The sequence below is a fragment of the Phaethon lepturus genome, unplaced genomic scaffold, assembly GCF_000687285.1.
Source record: "Phaethon lepturus isolate BGI_N335 unplaced genomic scaffold, ASM68728v1 scaffold55778, whole genome shotgun sequence".
In the NCBI taxonomy this organism is placed as follows: domain Eukaryota; kingdom Metazoa; phylum Chordata; class Aves; order Phaethontiformes; family Phaethontidae; genus Phaethon; species Phaethon lepturus.
Window position 1 is genome coordinate 1 of NW_010556585.1, and position 7,240 is coordinate 7,240.

Sequence of the window (7,240 nt, forward strand, 5' to 3'; positions counted from 1 at the left end):
GGCGCCGGGGCCCGCGCCCGGGTCGGTGGACGGTGCGGAGGCAGCGGTCGTCAAGCGCCTTGGCTGACCGCTTTGAAATCATTTTACAGAGATTTGGGGATGCTTTTTCATACTCACTCTTCCACCCACGGTGAAGAAAAGATGTGAGGAAAAGTATCCTCCGAGGCACTGAAGGAGGGAGCGGTGTTCAGCTGTCACCAATAACCGCGTCAGCAGTTAGATAAACCTGTTCCCTCTTGGGATAAACCGTAAAACCCCTGGGGAGGGGCTACGAAATGCCTCAAGTCCTTCTTTGGGTTCAGGAGACCTTTCACCATGCCACATTACAAAACAGGACCAGTGAGGAATTACTGTTACTTGTTATTTTGTACTGCGAAGAAAACGCAAATAGCATGAGCATTCAGTTACACGAGCAAAGACTATTTCTTCTACATTTTTCTTCTTACAATGCTCTGGCTTGTCTTAGATTTAACATGTTTCTCTGTTACCAGGTGCAAAGCTGGGGTAAAACTGATCCACTTGCCTGCTTCCAGCTGCAAAAACAGGCTAAGAAATTAAAGGCAAGTGAAACCTCCAACAATTGCCAGTTTTGCTTAGACAGGTTGCAATCTGTTGACAACAGCATAGGTCAGGAAGCCAAGACCACAGAAATAATCACAATTGGAAGGCGAGTGAAGGGTAGATGCCATAGCTGATACAGCTTCAGAAAAGGAAAAGATTTCAACCCATTCTAGTTAGGTCTAACTGTTGTCCTACAACATATGGCATTAAAATGGAAATACGTAACAAGTTACACTGTTCAAACATTCCAAGGTGAAACAAAGAACCTGCCAATAAAAAGATGTGGAACTTGGAAGATGTGAAAAATCCAGCAGCTGTAAGGCATAAAGAGACTAATGTGCTTGATGCTCTTGATCCAAATGATTCCGAATCTTTTAAGTCTTTGCAAGTACTTCCATCTGTGAAAGATGCCACTCCCAAGGATACTTCAGACTTGGAAGAATACAAAAACTGTTATCTCTCAGAAAATGCTCAATGGTGCGTCAGCTGAGATCACTTCCTGTAGTCACAATGCTAGAGCAACAGAGCAGAAGGGGGAAAAGGGAGCTGACATGGTAAATGATACAGGACAAAACATAGAAATTCATGAATTGTTGTTTATCACAAGCCATACAAAAGTCTCATTCCTGCAGGAAGATCCTGAGCAGCTACACTGGCACTGTGCTCTTAAATCAGACAAAAGTATTGCAAGTGTTTCTAATCCAATTGCTTTTAAAAAGGACAGTCATCGTGCCTGTATGCAGATTCCACATACAAACCAAAAGCAATATACAAAACATGATGACATCCATCCAGGGCTCTTTAACCAACAATATCAGGAACAGGTATGTTGAGGTCAAGGAAGGAAACAAAAAATGCAGCAGGTTCCACTGCTTTCTGCACTACCTTCCTTAACAGTCAGCCACATTGCAGGAGCTGCAGTGCCATCTAGACTGACCTGATGTTTCTATATTGTAATGTCATGCCTTTTTAAAAGCTTATTAGACTGTGAGAAAAAAACCACAAAATTTCCTTATTAGCAATGTGGATAATTGTTGTTTTTGTAGATGCTATTAATAGAATTATAAGCTGATGAATGCCAATTGCTTTCACGTAGCTTTAGTTTCTTCCTGACTATAAGATAGATTCATTAGATCCTTAAATTGCTTATTCTGGGGATGAAGTACAACCCCTTCATTTAGATTCACTGAATGACTAGAGGAGCCTAGCACAGTAATGAGTTATTTGATGCTGCTGAGCACTGAAGCAATGCCTAACTTTAGGAACATTCTTAAATCCATGCCTACTCTGCAAGGCATTTAATAATATTCTTAACTTAAACAGTGCTAAATCCTGTTGCGCTTCACAAACATCTGCATACATTCCCTGCTAACTTGGCACCTAAAAGAAATGGAAGTGACCTGGAAAGCAGACAGTGGTGGGCCTGACAGTTATTTACAATTGTTTTTTCTTTCTTACTGTAAGTAGATTCATTTTTTTAATCTCGTCAATGTGTTCTTTGCTTGTTGCTGTTTAATAGGTATTCTGTGCATTCTGATATTCACTTATTCTTGTTTCATCTCATACTAAATGAGGGACTTTCAGATGAAGTTCTCTTCTGCTTTTGTATTAAGTAAAAACCAAAGTAAAATAGCAGTCTTTCCATAGATGCACAGGTAACTGCAATTCAATTCAGCATTCAGGACAGGGATAAATTGCAACTTACCCTTCCCCTCTTTTGATGCTTTGATAAAAATTTGGAATGGAGAAGGTAATGCTCCCAGTAGCATATGGTTTCCACTTTAAAACAGATGGAGGAATTAAATGTCTTTTTAGATTTCTTTCTTTACTAATAAACATGTGCGTAAATGTAGTGTTTAGTAGTTTTCTGGCATCAGTTTGTTAATTATGTTCATCTTTGGGTATCTCAACATCAGAGCTAAAGAATTATCACCTTCTAGTGGCAGAGTTTCAGTAAAACAGGTGACATGTATTCTATGTATCTAAATAATTATGTGTTTATTCCTTCAAAGAACAGAAGGATGACATGGCTTCATCTCTTCACCCAATACTTACGTGAAATGACCTTTAGAGAAGAGCACAGGACCTGAGTGCTAAATAACAGTTCCAAGCAGTTTGCTTTATCTCCTAATACAGATTTTCCTGGGAATTGCTTAGGGAAATCTGGAAACTTTTTAGAACACTGTTTTGTATAGGAAGTATGTTGCGATTCTTTAAGCAGATCTTTCAGTAGAGTGCTGTATCAGCCTGAGGTGCAGAGTATGAGAGTCGTCGCACTGGAGGTTAGAACAGGGCCACCACCATTTTTCTGGCAGGAAATTTGATTTTTCAAGTGATGGTAGGTACCCGTGTGTTGGAGAGAGGAGTGCCACCTACTGAACGGCGAACCAAATAAGCACCTAGGCCAGAAACGGCACAGGGCTGCTGTCAGGATTACTGTCTTCTGCATTCCTTCACTATTCCTGAAGAACAGAAGCTAAACATTTCAATCTGAAGTGGCAGGAATTTTTTGTACCTGTTTGGTATTTTGTTGCAAGTCAAGAGGGAAAGCTATAGAGAACCTATTAAAAAGTTATAAAAATCTATTAAAAAATAGATCATTAGATACAATGATCTAGATGCATGTTCTACCTCTTTTTCAATACTCTGGATATCTGAAAATCTCAGCCAATGACAATCTGGAGTCAAGGTCCATCTTGCTTGTTAATTTCTGGGAAACACATTTTTTTTCTTGTAGTAACTTGTCCTAGCTGCTGTTCAGGTGTGGTGCTACCGCTACACAAGTGCAGTATCATTCTGACAGAACAGAGACACGCTCTAACATATAATTTTCTTCCCTTCTTTGTACCTTTCCCCCTATAGTAATGTATTTTCCAATCCTATTTTTCATATTTAGGTATAAAATACAAGCTCTGCAAAAGAAGCATCCTTCACAAATACCCCAAGATAAATAAATCCGTATACACTTTTTTCAGTCCCGTTTTCCACTAAATACAAAATTCAAACATGTAGCTGTGAAACTAGTACCATTTTCCATAGTCTAGGAGAGAAGATAGTCTCTCCCATGCAGACAACTGAAAATACTGCTGCTTCAGTGAGAAAACTGAAAAATGAACTGCATTACCAACTAACAGTAAGTAAAGCCAAACTTGTTTGTTATAGTAATGATAAGTTGCAGCCATTGCAGAGAGGCAGTAAATTCTTTAGGACTACAGAAAAAAATGTTTAAAGTTGCAGTGAAAACTACAAATGTTATTTCCACGTTTTCCAGTGTTTCATGCCAGGTAAGATTTTTACTGAGGTTTTGGAAACTGTCAAATCGGACAGATTAGTTGGAGGTTTTACTACAACCTGATGCTAGATAATACTTCTAAGAACCACACTCATATATTATTGCTACAAGACCTGTAGCAGAATACCAGAAAAGCTGCTAACTAAAGGCCTAGAACATAAACAAACAAACACACAACACTTAAGCCATCATAAGGTTAATCAAGTTACATGCCCTTGAATACACTGACTTCTTCTAACACAGGAAACAGCAGCTTCTTGTTTGTGTGTAAATTCTCTCAAGAATAAAGCCATTCCCGTTCAAGGAAAGGAAATAAACTTAAGGGCTAGATCAGCTAGAAGGGCTTCCTGTATTCAAGGTGCCAAAACAAAACAAGTGCAAAGGGAATTGTTGACAACAGTGTAAAAATACAATGATGGAACTCCTGGAAGTTAAATCAACATTTTTTCCCTTTTTAGGTCCAAACTTCCAAAGGACTGATTCCAGAGGACTCGCTGGCAAATCCTGGAGCTGGAAAGAAAATCTGCCTCTAATTCCATTGTTTTGACAGAAAACAATCAGCTTGCCAGCGTGCAATTTCTTTAAGTGAAGGAAATTCAGGAACTAAACACAAACAAGTCAGGAATGCTTTCACTGCCAGCAGATGAAATAAGTGAATTCTCAGCAACAGCAAGCAAGCAGTTCAAAAATACATGAGGCTTCCCTGATCGCTAAACAGCCATTATCTCCTTCTCAGTCTGCTCTCAATCAAGAGTTGAGGTTCGTCATGCCCTTTAGACTGTCTACCATTTGTGAAAGTTTCATGAGGATCAGCCTGTCAAAGCATCTGACTTTTGTCCATAGGCCAAATCTGATCTGAATAATGAAAAGCCTGAAATAACTCAGCCTCAACTAAGCAGAATCATCCCTATGACAAGAATTAGGGCTATTATTCCTGAAAGGATAGTCAGCATCTTAAACGTTTGAATCTCTCCTAACTTAAATGCTCTGAACAGGAATTTAGTTTCTAGATACTTACAACATACTCCCCTCTGGAAATACCATCCATATTTTGCTACCGCTAGGGCTCAACGCTGCCACTTACCTCAGAGTATGATGGGGCTGAAACCAGCAGCCTGCTATACGTCAGAGAACGCTTCATTCGTGACTGCGGCTGATGTAATAGTACCGATGAACTGTCAGTCAAGGAGCATCTGCTCGTTCACCTACTCTGAGTTGTATACACAAGATATATAGGCAACAGTAGAAATCAGCATCTTGTATCCCCCAACTAACAGAAAATGGTGAGATCATTACTAAGCATGGAAACTGCACACAAAGGAAAGGGACAAAGTATGATCCATACTCCAAATCAATCTACTCTAGCTTTTTTTTTTTAATATTCATAGTGGCAAAAAATATTTTCTCAGTTATATAAAACATTGCAAAATAATATAATCTGTTAGAGAGGACTACATGACACATGTAGACTTTGAAAACTAATCATCATAACACAGCTGAACTTCTACTTGATGTTATAACTCTAGAGATCTTGAAAATTACAGGAGGGGTGGGTGGCAAGGTAGAGGAAGAATGCAAAGTAATCCTTCTGTCCCAAGAGTCTGTTGTAGAAGAAAGCCATCCGTCAGTGAGCTGAAACTGTATTGTATTGTGCATACAGGGTAATGAAAGATTAAATTTTGCATTGGTGAGAGGTTTGAGATGGAGCACTGGTGCAGCCAGCCTGGATGCTGCTGGTCAAAAGAATCCAGCCCTGCCTGCATGCATCAGACTCTGCACGAAAGTCTGTGCATAGGTGCAGACAACATCTCAAATGGATTTGTTTCAGGTTTATGAAATGTAGCATCTTGACATTCTGATTACATTTGTGTTGTTTAAACTTCCTAGGATTAAACTGAGAAGCAGGACTACACAGGCAAAGTTTTGCCACCTCTGGAGACCAAGGACTGACACTGTAAGGTAGTTTTAATTTACAAAATCTCTACCAATTCAAAAGACACCTAGCTTTCACAAGGTAAGGTGTTAAGGAGCAATGGGTGGTACTTGCCAACAGGCACTGAATACCCCACCCATGCCTCTGTAGGCAGGAGATCATAGCCATTAAAACAGAAGGCAAAAATGGATTGAAGTTAACTTTATTCCAAAATATGTATAATTTACAGGACTAAGTGCTTCATTTGTGAACAAAACATTTCAATACCTGTGAATAACTTACTAGTAGCTTTGTGTAACACTTCAGTTTCCAACAGAAGGAAATATGAAACAGTATTTTGGCACAAGGTTTTCTCTGCATGCATTAATATACTTAGTTTCACAATTACTAGGCCAACATTCCTTCTTTGGGATTGTCACTTGTAAAATAGGTCTAAGAAATGAATGCTTGCTTTTGTCTGTTCATTGCAAGTTTACTGGCTTAAAGAGCAAGAATTAAACATGGACATCCTTTGAAAACTGAATTTGTCCACTAGATCAAAATCCCACCAGTGATGAGAAGAAAAAATACTTTAAGGACATTTCAAAGCCTTATTGAGATTAACTCACACATGCTTTGGGGAAGACTCACCCATGAGATTTATTACTCATGCATTCCAAATAATTAGAAGTTTAAATGAGATCATAATCAGGTGTTGAATTCTGTAAGCTGAAAAAAACATGGCTATCTCGTATCTAGCTTCATCACAGATGCACTTGTGTATGTCTCTAGATAGAAGTACTGTCAATCTAGCTCTGCATGCAAGTGCCTGAAGCATGCATGTAAAGCACTAGTTGTGAAATGTACAGTTTACATCATCACAAGTCATCTATTACATTCCACTGCTAGTTATGTTGAAGACAGGGCTGTAAAGCCAGTATATGAAAAAGAATTGGAAGAAAGAACTTCTGTATTGAACCTGGCAGTTCCTTCAGGAGTTCCCACTGTCTCAGGCTGTCCAATTACATTTTTGGTGAAGTGGAAGGGTCGCACACACAAATACAAACATAATCCTCAAGCTGACTGCAAGGCAATGCAGAGTTGAACCGTGTAGTTCCTTGATTCTGTTCATTGCATAGCAATGGCATTTTAAACAAGAAAATTGTCATGCTCTATGCAGCAAATCCTTCTAGCACACATTTAAATTGACATCAACTGTTAAAAAACAACAAAAAACCCAGAAGATGTATGTTTGCACCATGCACTGAAGCTTGGTACCATTAAACAACCCTGTCCTCATAGTTCTCAGATAAAGTTATTAATGGAAGTCTGTTTACAGTAGGCCTGTTCTACTAAGGAACACAAACATAGCAGCACCTTAAACCAAACATGAATGAAAAAGCTTGCAAGGCCCAGAATGTTCCACAACATTTTGGTGCGAATGTATTTGGAACAGTAAATTGTACATGAAGATC